Genomic DNA, 14,689 nt, shown 5'->3' on the forward strand with positions numbered 1-14,689 from the left:
TTTTTTCTTTTTTATTATTAATTTATTCAAATTACATCTCAGTTGTTAGCCCATCCATTGTATCCTCCCATTCCTCCCTCCCTCCCGCTTCCCCCCCTACTCCCCTCCCCTATGTCTGTGACTGAGGGGGACCTCCTCCCCCTGTATATACTCATAGGGTATCAAGTCTCTTCTTGGTGACCTATTATCCTTCCTCTGAGTGCCACCAGGCGTCCCCATCCAAGGGACATGGTCAATATGGGGCACCAGAGTTTGTGTGAAAGTCAGATCTCCTTCTCCACTTAACGGTGGAGAATGTCCTGTCCATCGGCTAGTCTGGGTAGGGGTTCGAAGTTTACTGCCTATATTTTTCTTGGCTGGTGCCATAGTTTGAGGAGGACCCCAGGGCCCAGACCTGCCTGTCGTTTTCCAGGACCCTCTGGATCCTTCTATTTCCTCATTCTCCCAGGCTTCTCACACCTAAAGTCTCAATAGGATGTCCTCCCCTCTGACCCACTTTCCTGGTAGGTAAAGTTTTTCATGGGGACGTACCCCTTGGACTTCACTCCTTGGAATATACCCAGAAGATGCACTACCACACAACAGGGACATATGCTCAACCATGTTCATAGCTGCCTTATTCATAATAGCCAGAACATGGGAACAGCCTACGTGTCCCTCAGTAGAAGAATGGATAAAGAAACTGTGGTACATTTACACTATGGAATACTACTCAGCTATTAAAAACAAGGAATTTCTGAAATTTGTGGACAAATGGATTGAACTAGAAATTATCATAATGAGTGAGTTCACCCAGAAGCAAAAAGAGTTAAATGGTATATACTCACTTATATCGAGACACTAGTCCAAGGGGTACGTCCCCATGTTTGTCATTTTTATATAGGAAGGCTACTGACTTTTTTGAGTTAATTTTGTATCCTGCCAATTTGCTGAAGGTGTTTATCAGTTGTAAGAGTTCTCTGGTAGAATTTTGGGGGTCATTTATGTACACTATCATATCATCATCAAATAGGGATAATTTGACTTCTTCCTTTCCCATTTGGATCACCTTGATCTCCTTGTGTTGTCTTATTGCTCTGGCTAGAACTTCAAGAGCTATATTGAAGAGATATGGAGATAGTGGGCAGCCTTGTCTGGTCTCCAATTTTAGAGGAATTTCCTTGAATATCTCTCCATTTAATTTGATGTTGGCTATTGGCTTGCTGTGTATAGCCTTTATTATGTTTAGGTATGTGCCTTGTATTCCTGATCTCTCCAAAACTTTAAACATGAAAGGGTGTTTTATTTTGTCAAATGCTTTTTCTGCATCTAAGGAGATGATCATGTGTTTTTTTTTTCTTTCAGTTTGTTTATATGGTGGATTACATTGATGGATTTCCATATATTAAACCATTCCTGCATGCCAGGAATGAAGCCTACCTTGTCATGGTGAATGATATCTTTGATATGTTCTTGTATTCAGTTTGAGAGTATTGAGTATTTTTGCATGAATGTTCATAAGAGAAATTGGTCTGAAGTCTCTTTTTTGTTAGGTCTTTGTGAGGTTTAGGTATCAATGTGACTGTGCCCTCATAGAATGAGTTTGGTAATGTTCCATCCATTTCTATCTTTCGGAGTAGCTTGAAGAGGATCGGTATTAGCTGGTAGGTCTGGTAGAATTCTGCACTGGAACCATCTGGCCCTGGGCTTTTTTTTTTTTTTTTTTTGGTTGGGAGACTATCAATGATTGCTTCTATTTCTATAGGAGAAATAGGACTATTTAATTTGTTTATCTGATCTTGTTTCAATTTTGGCAAGTGGAATCAATCAAGAAAATTGTCCATTCCCCTTAGATTTTCAAATTTTGTGGCATATATGCCTTTAAAGTAGGATCTTATGATTCTCTGTAGTTCTTCAGTGTCTGTTGTTATGTCTCCCTTTTTGTTTCTGATTTTGTTGATTTGGACAGTGTCTGTCTGCCCTTTCATTAGTTTGGCTAATGGTTTGTCTATCTTGTTGATTTTCTCAAAGAACCAACTCCTGGTTGTGTTGATTCTTTGAATTGTTCTCTTTGTTTCTAATTTATTGAATTCAGCCCTGAGTTTATTTCCAGACGTCTATTCCTCTTGGGTGTTTCTGCTTCTTTTTTTCTAGGGCTTCCAGATGTGTCTTTAAGTTGTTTGTGTGGGATGTTTCCACTTTTTTTCTAAAGGCACTTAGTGCTATGAATTTTCCTCTTAAGCACCAATTTCAATGTGTCCCACAAATTTGGGTACGTTGTTCCTTCATTTTCATTGAATTGCAGGAAGTCCTTAATTTCTTTTTTTATTTCTTCTCTGACCCAGGTGTCATTAAGTAGAGAGTTGTTTAGTTTCCATGTGTGTGTAGACTTTTTGTTATTTCTCTTGTTGTTGAAGTCCAGCCTTAGACCATGGTGATCTGACAGGATACAAGGTATTATTTCAATCTTCTTGTATCTGTTGAGGCTTGCTTTGTGACCTACTATGTGATCAATTTTGGAGAAGGTTTCATGGGGTGCTAAGAAGAAGGTATAATTCTTTGTGTTTGGCTGAAAAGTTCTGTAGATATCTGTTAGATCCATTTGATTCATGGTGTTGGTTAATGATGTTATTTCTCGGCTTAGTTTCTGTTTCAATGACCTGTTCTTCGGTGAAAGTGGAGTGTTGAAGTCTCCCACTATTAATATGTGGGGATCAATGTGTGGTTTACGCTGTTTTATAGTTCTTTTACAAATGTGGGTGCCCTTGTATTTGGAGCATAGATGTTCAGAATTGTGATGTCCTCTTGGTTGATTTTACCTTTGATGAGTATGAAGTGTCCTTCCTCATCCCTTTTGATTAATTTTGGTTGAAAGTCTATTTTATTAGATATTAAAATGGCTATACCAGCTTGCTTCTTGTGACCATATGCTTGGTATATTTTTTCCAGCCTTTGACTTTGAGATAATGTTTGTCCTTGTGGGTGAGATGTGTTTCTTGAATGCAGAAGAATGTTGGATCTTGTTTATGTATCCATTCAGTTAGTCTGTGTCTTTTTATAGGAGAGTTGAGACCATTGATGCTGAGAGATATTAATGACCAGTGACTGTTAAGTCTCTTAATTTTTGATGTTTGTTACAGTAGAGAGTTTGTGTTTTTGTGATGATGTAGTTATCTATTTTAGATATGTTCATGAATGAGCTAAATACTCCTGAAAGGATAAATGCAGAAACTACCAGTAGTTACTTCTTATTTGAGAGAAGGAACAATGTAGGCTTTTATTGTACATTTTATCTTTGTATATTACATTTCCTCTTTAAAAAAGTAAACACACATGTCATTTGCTTTAAAATAGTTTTAACTCATAAATCATAATGTTATATATTGTATGTTCATGGAGTATAATATGACAGCTTGGAAAAATATTAAGACTATCAAGTCCTGGAAAATGTGAGCAAGTATGTCTCTAACACATTGCTAGAAGGAAGAAAACAATGCAGTAACACTACAAATTGTTTTAGTAACTTCTCACAAAGTTAAATATATACTTAACAATACAACCGAAAAATTCCATTCCTGAATTTCTTCTCCAGAAAAATAAACATTTGTGTTGGAACACCAGTGTTTACAACAGCTGTATTCATAATTTCTCCAAGCTGCAAATAACCCAAATGCTTTTCAGTAGGTTAATGCACGAACAAATTGATATATCCATATAAGAAAAAGAACCATTGGTATTATATTTCAATAAAAGAAGTTAATGTCAAAAGTAACATGGACCATCATGCCATCTATATAAGATTCTTGTAAAGACAAGAATATAAGGGTGGAAAACAAGCTGTAAACTTTTATTCATGGGGGAACCAACTATAAAGTACAACAAAGGATTGGGGGTATTTAATGGTGATATTATATATTTAGATATTTCTTAAAATTTATATAACTGTATACACAAAGAGAAAATGCAATTTTCTGTATAACTTTAAAATAATATTAAAAGTATTTTCAAAGTTAATATTAGTTTTAAATATTAGTGTTAAGAATTTCACTATTCAGTCAGGTACAGTGGCACACACCTGTAATCCCAGTACTCAGGAAGACAGAGGCAGGCAAATTTCTGTGAGTTCAAGGCCAACCTGATCTATAAAGTAAGTCCAGGACAGCCAAGGCCACACAGAGAAACCCTGTCTTGAAAAAAATCACTATTTTTCACTGTTATACCAGAAATTGAAGTCCTAAATATTTTCAGAGGCCAACCTGATTTGATAAATGTATTAAGTTGTCCACATATAAGAAAATATGGAATGATAAGAATTTGAATTATAGAGTATGTATCTCAAAAGATTTTTCTACTGCAACTGAAAATGAGACAAAACTAGATATGCATATTCCACTCAGGCACATTGACCTATATATTGTTTATAGGTAGAGTCATGTATTTCTACAACTTAGATAACATATGAATTAATTTTTTATTGTGTGCTGTATAGATCTTATAAAAAACAGATGTATATCTTCTCATGACTGAGATATCTCTGTTTCCTACTGGTATGTCAAAACTTAGCATGATCAATAGTGAAATCATTTTTCCTTTCACTCAAAATTTTGACAATCTTTAACTCACCATGACATCTCCAAGGCATAGTTTTACATAGGAACATATACTTCTGTTCTTAATATTAATTACATATTAGAGATAAATTGAATAATTATCAGTTATAGGCTGTTTTCCACACTACACTATAACATACATGTGGATAAGAATTGTCTTATTTGTAGAATCTGATAAGCAGCCAGCCAACTGTTGTTAAATGACTACATGCCACTATTATCTACCTAATCACTGGGAAATCTGGGAACTAGCCTCTCCCGCTTGTAAAATTTTCTTTACAAATGAATCAATCTTTTAAAATTTTATTTTTTAAAAATATTTCATATAAGTGTATTGTATATGGTACATACCCCCCTAAACTTTCCTCTTGCCTTTTCCTAATCCATTTGCTCCTTGTTTCTCTAGACAATATAAAATGTAGGATCACAGATGAGAGAAAAATTTATTATATATGTGTCTACAACTAGTTTAATTCTAGTAATGTGATTATACTTAGTTTCATCCTTTTTCCTGCAAACAACATAACTTCTCAACAACTCAGCAAAAGCTTTTGTCTTAGTTTTACATAATTTTGTAAAGTATATAATCATCTGTTTTAAAGGCTTATTATGTTACTTCTGTTACTATGGCATCTTTTCTTGCAGTATATTTTGAGATGCTACCATTTACCTTTACAGTTTATTCCATACAATTTCATAATTAAATATACTGATTTATTATAGAGATGACCATTATCAAATACCTTATATATAACAAGGAAGAACATTATGGGCATGTATGTATTGGTCATCACTATTTTATTGTGTTAGTGGCAAATCAAAGACTCAGAGAAATTAAATAAAGAGTAAGCTGATAAAATCTAAGATGTGACTCTTTTGCATATTTTTCCATTATGCCATGATATCATAGTAAGTATTCTCAGATAAGATTATCACTACTTTTTTATATTTTCCATAGCACTTAGCACAGAATTGATTTAAAAAAAAACCCTTTATTATATTTATTGTGTTTCTTGGTTTTATAACGACTTAACAGAATATTCAGTGTTTTGTTTTGTCTTATAGTTTTACAAATATAGTTTTATGACTGCCTGAATTGATAATACCTTTCCCTTAATTTTCTCAGAAAACAGAATTTTTTCTTGAATTAATGTATCCATTTTGTACATAGCCAGACTTCATTACTTCCCACTTGCAAATATTCAATAGTTTAGCACCCTATAGTCTTTTAAATAAGATCAAATTGTCGTATTTTATGATCTTGTTTTCTAATCAATATTCTTTTATCTTTAGTCCAGCCTTCAAGCCAAAGACAAGTTTAGGTAAAAAGCAAAGAACTTTTTCATATACCAATGAATTAATTCTCAACATTGCCCTCATTTACAATATTATTATGTCCAAATACTTAGTAAACCAAATTATCACATGTCAGTAGAGATTTTCTTTTAACCCTGTGTACAATAACATAACTGTTGTTGCTACAGATGAAGCAGTTCTATACAGCCAAGGGAATAGTTCAGTCTTAGGTGAAAGAGTATAGTGACAATGAGTCATGACCCACCCTTCTGCCAGATTGCTACAATATCTTTTGGTGGAGAGCCCAAATCCCTTCCAGTAAGCTGCTTAAAATATTTGATTTCATTTTGTATTTGTTTGCCAATTTATTAAGTGGTTAACCTTGGACTGCATCTAAGCATTTCATTAATTAAAGTCAATTTCAAATACCTTTTAAGATTCTTACTAATTTCAATACACTAAGATGGCACATTTATAAAAATCCAGCAATTGCTGAAATACTAAATCATCTCCACTAAAATGAAGTAGAGCCAGCAGAACATTAATTAACTCAAGAACTAATTGTTAAGATGAAAGAATAAAAGCAATCCAACAGTTTCCCTCACTCTCCCAGCAGTTTGAAAAAATACAAAAGTAGTGAGAAGTATATTTTCATGGAATTTAAGAGCTAGAAGGTTTCTTAGAGTGTATTTGCTCATTCTTGTTGTAAAATAAGGAAACAAGACTTCACCCTTTCCAGTTTGCATCACCTTGATCTCCTTTAGTGGTCTTATTACTCTAGCTGAAACTCCAAGTATTATACTGAATAGATATGGAGAGAGTGGGCAACCTTGTATTTTTCCTGATTTTAGTGGAATTGCTTTGAGTTTCTCTCCATTTAATTTGATGTTTGCCATTGGATTGTTGTATATTGCCTTTATTGTGTTTAGGTATGTTCTCTGTATTCTTGATATTTCCAGGACTTTTATCATGAATGGGTATTGGATTTTGTCAAAGGTTTTTTCAGCACCTAAGGAGATGATCATGTGGGCTTTTTCTTTCAGTTTGATTATATGGTGCATTACATTGACAGGTTTTCATATTTTGAATATTTCTTCATCTCTGAAATGAAGCCTACTTGATCATAGTGGATGGTCTTTTTGAGGTGTTCTTGGATTTGGTTTGTGAGTATTTTACTGAGGGTTTTTTTTTTTTTTTTTTTTTTTTTGCATCAGTGTTCAAAAGGAAAATTGATTTGCAATTCTCTTTCTTTGTTGAGTCTTTCTGTGGTTTTGGTATCAAGGTAGCTATGGCTTCATAAAAAGAATTTGGCAATGTTCCGTCTTTTTCTATTTTTTGGAATAATTTGAAGAGTATTGGTATTAGCTCTTCTTTGAAAACTTTGCAGAATTCTATGCTAAAACCATCTTGCCCTGGGCTTTTTTTTTTTTGGTTGGAAGACTTTAAATGACTGCTTCTATTTAATTAAGAGTTATAGGTCTATTTAAATTTTTTTATCTGATCTTGATTTTACTTTGGTAAGTGGTATTTATCAAGAAATTTCTTTCAGGTTTTCCAATTTTGTAGAGTATAGTTTTTGAATTATGATTTAATGCTTCTTTGGATTACCTTGGTGTCTGTTGTTATGCCTCCCTTTTTTAAACAAATAAATAAAAGATTTTATTTTTAAATTTATTCAGACAATATCCCAATTGTTATTTCCTCATTTGTATCTTCTGGTTTCCGTCCTCCTTCCCTCCCTCTTCTGAAGGGGAGATAAACCTATTTCTGTTTTGATCCCAAGTATGGGATGGAGAAGAGGGCAGGGTGTTTGCCACTTAGATGTGAGAAAGCAAGATTTTTTTCACTTAGAAGTCGAACTACTTCATGGGGGAGCTTGGTGAAAAACATCCTTGAACAGACTGAGATAATATATATGCCCAAAACAGGAGAGGAGGCTTTTGGTTGGGACTTGGTTTTTGGCTGTTCATCCTTGCACTTCAAGAGGCTCCTAAAGAGAACTGCTCCAGGGAAAGCTTCAAGGCTTTGGACTCCAGCGAAGGCTTGAGGTTCCAGCTGCTGCTCCCAGTTCCAGCAGCAACTTTGGTGGAATTGCTGGTCTGCTGAAATCCTGCTGACTATGCCAGGAACTGATATCCTTAAGATTTGTAGTGTTCTTTAATAGCCTTTTCTGATAGTTTGGGTTAGTCGGGTTGTTAGGGAGGTAGGCTCATTTAATAAGTACATAGAAAATTGAGCCTACACTCTTCTGCCCTATTCCCCTTCCCTAGACCTCTGGCAGAAGAAGACCTCCTCTCCTACCCTATGACTACAGCCTATTAGGTCTCATCCAGATAGCCTGCATCCCCTTCCTCTGTGTGCCTGTCGGGGCCTCACACCAAGGGAAAGTGACCAAACTGGGGGCACCAGAGTTCATGTCAGAGGCAGTTCCAACTCCCGCCACAGCTGTGGAGATTGAGCTATCCATTAAATATATCTGAACAGGCAATCTGGGTTCATTGCAAGCATTGTCCTTGGTTGGAACAACAGTTTGTGCAGGCCACGCTGAGTACAGATCAGTCAGCCTTGATGGTCTTCTTGTGGGGTTCCTGAACCCTCTGGGTCCTTCCATCCCCCCATTCTTCCGTACCACTCTCAGCACTCAACCCAGAGTCCAACAGCGAATCCCAGTATCTGTCCTGATTCCCCAATAGGTGGAGTCTCTCAGAGGACATCTATGTTAGACTAATATCCACTTATAAGTGAGTATATACCATGTGTGTCTTCCTGGGTCTGGGTTACCTCACTCAGGATGATATTTTCTGGTTCTACCCATTTGCCTGTAAGTTTCAAGATTTCCTTGTTTTTAATAGCTGAGTAATATTCTATTGTGTAAATGTTCCACAGTTTCTTTACCCATTCTTTGGTTGAGAGACATCTAGATTGTTTCCAGATTGTGGCTATTATAAATAAGACTGCTATGAACATAGTTGAACAAATGTCCTTGTTGTATGGTGGAGCATCTTTTGGGTATATGCCCAGAAGTGGTATAGCTGGGTCTTGCAGTAGCAATATTCCCAATTTTCTGAGAAAGTACCAGGTTGATTTCCAAAGTGGTTGCTGGTGGGTATGCCCCCCTTTCTGTTTCTAATTTTGTTAATACCAACATGGTATTCTTAGTATCAGCATGGCCACCAGTAAAACATGAATCCTCAATCCAGAGTTGTAGGCTGGAGTATCTTAGGAAAAAATTTAATCATATCTTCTATATATCTACTGTGAATTCCAGGAAGGGGATGTGATCATGCCAGAAAGATTTTTTATAACCCAATTTCTCACTGTATCCCAGGTTGGCCTTCAACTGGCAATTGTCTTGCTTCAGCCTTCCAAGTGCTAGAATTGAAGGTATACACTACCATACCTAGCTTAAACAGCATTTTTGCATCTCATAAAAATATTTCCAACTTGTGTAACTTTTATTCTGTTTCACATTAATGCCAAAAACCAGAGCATGATTCTAAAAGTTCATTTGTAAGACACTTTGTATTTAAATAATAAGTAATTATTTTCTCTACTACCTTTACTTGTCTACCATTCATGAACCAGGCATCTAAAGTACAGTTGTGTATCATGATTGAAGTGCAGAAATCACTGTAGGTATTATAAAAGATGGCAACAGTAAAAGGTTTCTAAAATGACCAAAACTAATTCAAAATCAAACACATATGAATCCAAGATGTTTCTGCAACACTTGCTCATGTTTTATCACATGAATTTACTGCATCATTGTGTAGTTATGAGCAAACACACAACATGAACACTTTGTACTACACTTGCCTCATCATAAAACATGAAGAAACACTTCTTGAAACCCCTCAGCTCAGGTTCAAGAATATTGAGTTATAAATTTCAGAGCTTTTGATTTACACATAGTTTTTCTGTTCTTATGGAAACATAATGGTTTAATTGTTGGGAAAAACATTTTAGAATTTTCCTACCATTATTATCCAGCAGGTATAAAATTAGTATATATTTAGATTGAATCATATTTGAACATTTGATTTTTTTAAATGCTGTATCAGTTGCTAGCTTTATTTTCATAAAAATTACTAAAGGAATTTGGGGTTTGGATTGGAACATAAGTTTCAAAAATTTCTTAAATGACTTCTCATATACTTGTTTTAAACTATGTATTTATAAGAAGCACCATTCTCAGTACTGATGATTATAAAATCAAAATACTAATAGACTCTGAAAAATAATGAAGGTACTATATGCTCTCCAGTACCAAATATTCAGCCACAATTGTTCAAACCCAGCAAGAGTCAGGTTCCTGAACCATGAGGTATCAAGTGGGAGGGTCAGGGAATAGAAATAAAGATGAGAAATAAAGAAAGCAAAAGCAATATCTAGGCCCAAGTTTATTAAGAAGTACACCATCACATATACTATTTGTGGGGGCGAGCAGAGAATAAGTCATACAGTTTTTGCAAATTGAACACTTGAAATATCTCAGACACAGCTGCCTAAGAACTGATAACAACAACCCAGGGTGGGGGTGGGAGGAGAGTAAGACCCCCAGAAACTGCAACTTGCCAAGTTCACTACTGGACAAGAACATTGAATTAAAGTCCCCTTTGCCCTTTCAAGAAAGTCTTGGGTTGGTCTGGCTCCCCACACAAGATTTTGTATTTTGTAAAAATAAACAAGCTCAAACATCTCAGCTGTATACAAATTTGTTTTGTCTCTAATAAGTGGTAAAATTATATGCATATTAAAGATTTTCTTTAAAATAAAGTTTTGTATGGTTGTTAGTACATTTTTAGCTTGTAGACCTACTTTATATGCCTACTTACCTAAGGTCCCTAAAAGTTTCTTTGATAAAAAGGGATTATGAATGGTAAATATCTAAGAAGCCCTGATCAGGACACATTGTTACTTGTATTCTATGAATTAAAAGTAGTGTTGTAGACAAATGTTTTTCTATTTGTCAATGAATTTTAATGCACTAAACTTCATAAATATTATGTTATGCCAAAGGAAATGACATTTTGTATTCTCTGAGACTGCACCAACAGATTTCATAGCTTTATGTGTGATAAAAATAAGTTCCCCATAACACACACACACACACACACACACACACACACACACACACACACACACACACACGAGAGAGAGAGAGAGGGGGGGGAGGGAGGGAGGGAGGGAGTCAAATTCAAAGTAACCATGGGCTAGGCAACAATAATAAATATATCAGTGATGCTCAAATGGCAATGTACAATAAAACAACCTAAGAGGATTTTCTAAAAGTAGGCTGAATGCAGATGGAGGTAATGGCAGTTCTCTGAATAGGCTATATGTTAATAAATACATAATAAAATAAAATTATCTGAAGCCCATAGATGAATATTTTGATTCAGTAACTGAGCTTAGCATCTGAATTTTATAAAGTTCTGAAAAATTATTTGACCCACTTTACTTTCTCAAAGAAAATTCACCCTAAACTACTCAAAGTAGGATATGTCTCTATTTTAAAATGTTGTCTTTACCATTATTCATAGAAAAACCACCTGTAACACCTCTCTATACTCATTGCAAAGGCTAAATTTTAAAAGATTTGTTTAAAAAGAGGGTTTCAGCCCTCATTACCACCAAGACCTTCATACAGATTCAATAACATAGCAACCACCCATTGATAAAAATGGCAAAATAAAAAGGCAACCTATAGAATGGTAAAAAGCATTTGCAAACCAACTATCTGATAAGCAATTGATATTCAAAATACACAAGGAATCCGTGTTAGTGGTAAAATGGTGAACATAGCTGCCTTCCAAGATATACAAGGAACTCCTTTAACCTCATATAAATATTATTACTCAAATTTAAAATTAGATTAGAAACCTCATGAAGAGTCACAAATCACCAACATATGTAGGAAAAGGTTATCAATATCACAAATCATCAGAGAAATACAAGTCAAGACCTCTCTCATGGCACGTGACTCAGATTGGGCCAGTCATTGATTGGTTGGGTTGAACATTTTGTGTGTGGGTTGGTGCCCCCTCCCTCCTCTGGAAGTCCTGCCTGGCTACAGGAAGTGGCCAGTTCAGGCTCCATATCTCCAGCTGCTAGGAGTCTCAGCTAAGGTCATCACTATAGACTCTTGGGAGCCACCCTGCCTCCACCGATTTCAGTTCTCTCTCCCAACCCTCCTCCCTTTCCCCACACCTGATCCCCACCCCTGTGGCACAATCGGTTACTTACACATTTGTACATTATTAAGGGAAATTAAAGACATCTAAATGCTGCTGGGTGGTGGTGGCCCACTCCTTTAGCTCCAGCACTCAGGAGACAGAGGCAAGTGGATCTCTATGATTTCAAGACAGCCAGGGATACAAAGAGAAACCCTGTCTCCAAAAACAACAAACAAACAAAAGACATCTAAATGCATTATGAATATTCTGATTAATTGATTGGAAAGTTAAGTACTGTTAGGATAAAAATTCTCCACATACATATTGATAGATTCAGTGTTATCTTTATTAAAATATCAATAGGATATTTTTCAGAAATTGACAAGCAAGTCCCCAAATGCAAAAATCTAGACTATAAGAAACAATTTTTAGAAAATAAGTTTAAACATCAGTACTTTTAGTTTTCAATGTTAAAACTTAGTATAAAGCTGTAGTGATCAAGACAGTGTGGTACTACCCTAACATAGACCAATAAAAAATAATTGAGAGTCCCAAAATAAACCTTTATACTTATACGCAACTTACTTTAAACATGGACATGAATATAATTCAGTGGAGAAAAAGACAGGCTTTCAAACAAATAGTACTAGTAGAGCTGGATATTCATATAAAAACAAGAAACATTTTTGTACTATAATCAAATATTAATTTAAATTGTTATATATTTAAACATAAATAGTAAAACCATGAAGCTTACAAAAAAATAGGGCAAAACATTTTCGAATAACGAGATAGGCAACATTGTCTTATTTTTTTATGCATAGCTCTATAATTTTGAGTACTAATTTCATTCATAGCTTTCAAGATATTTTATTGTTATATATTCAGTTGTGTCCTCCAAAAATATGAGTCCTAACTCCTAGTACCTCAGTACTTACTTGGAGTACAGACATTAACAGAGATAAGTAAGTTAAATGAAAATATTATGGTAGAGGCATCCAATAATTCTGAATGTCCTTTCTAAAAAAACTATTAGATACAATCATACAAAGAAGACAATATGAAGAGACACAGGGAGAAGGTGGCCATCTACAGGCCAAGAAGTGCATAAGAAAGAATTTCAGAACAGATCCTCCCCTAGGATCTTCAGAAAAATCAAGATTCTTTTAAAATTCTTGGTGTTAGAACTGCAAGATAATATACCTCTATTAATCTAAAAGAACTTTATATTTTTCTGTTTCTTAAAAAATACCATTTAGAAAATTAAGAAAAATTATAAATTCAGGAGAAAGTATATTTAGAGTACAAAAACATATTCTGTAAAGTATATAAAACTTATTATAATTAAATAAAATAAAACCCAATTAGAATACAAAGATTTAAGTAGATGGTTTCTCAAAGCAAAGATATACAAATGGCATATAAGAACATTAAAAAATACCCAATATTTTTATAACTACCTTTAAAGATGCAATTAAAAGCACAATTAAGACCTGGCAAGATGGCTCAGCCAGTAAAAGTACTTGCTGCCAATCCTGGTGATCAGAATTAGATCCCTAGTACCTGCATGGTGAAAGGAAGGAACCAATTCTTTATTATTGTCCTTTGACTACACATATGCTGTGGCACACACACACATACATACACACACACATACACACATATGAAAAAACTTACAATTATCTTGTTAGAATTACTAAAAATAAAAATAATTGACCATGTAAAGTTTGAATTTAAAGCAAATGTACTACTAGTTTAAATTTTAAATAGTATATTTTGGAAAAAAGTATGATAATTTCTTAGAAGCTAATCATATACTTATTATGTATATCAGAAATTCCTCTTTTATATGTTTTCCCAAGAGAAATAAAAACTAATTCTCGAAGACATTTATGAAACATCAGAACCAAACCCATGCTCATATCAGTTCATTGTAAGCCCCGAGGAGATCACAGCTCAAATGTCCATTAAAACATAGATGAGGAAAAGCTCATAAAGCCTCAGTCTGGTGTGATAATTTGATGATATGTTGTCATTATTGATTCTGATAATGATTACCTATACAAACTTTACAAATTTTAACTTAAAATACAGTAATTTCACTTTATGTAAATGAGATTTCAATAAAATTAACTTTCAAAGTAAGTAAAAAAGGACATTATCTGCTGTTGGTGTCATTGTTGATCTGTAGAAGATCAGGTTTGGTAAACTGGTAGGGACAAAGTGGTGAATGGAATGGAGAAAAGACAAAAATGAAGAAAAAGGGAATAGATATGATAAATACAATTGTTTCAGAACATACTAAGGGTTAACATAACGGAATAATAGTGCTAATAAAATTTATTTTGAGATTTTAATTTATTTATACTTATCTCTTTCTTTTCTTCTCTCCTAACCCTACCTTATACTCCTCTCTACTCTCCTTTAAATTATTTATGTTTTTTTTTAATTGTGTGCATATGTGTGTATGTTTTCAGTGATGACCATTTGGTACTGGACAATCAATTGGTGTACTCTTCCCTGGTGAGGACTATCTATCCCACTTCCAGCTTTTTAATGTTACCTGTAATTTTTTGTGTAGGGTTGTGGTCTCAGGGGCTTTTTCCCATCTAGTTGTACATGTTCCTT

Source organism: Acomys russatus, chromosome X, assembly GCF_903995435.1.
Source record: "Acomys russatus chromosome X, mAcoRus1.1, whole genome shotgun sequence".
NCBI classification, from domain to species: domain Eukaryota; kingdom Metazoa; phylum Chordata; class Mammalia; order Rodentia; family Muridae; genus Acomys; species Acomys russatus.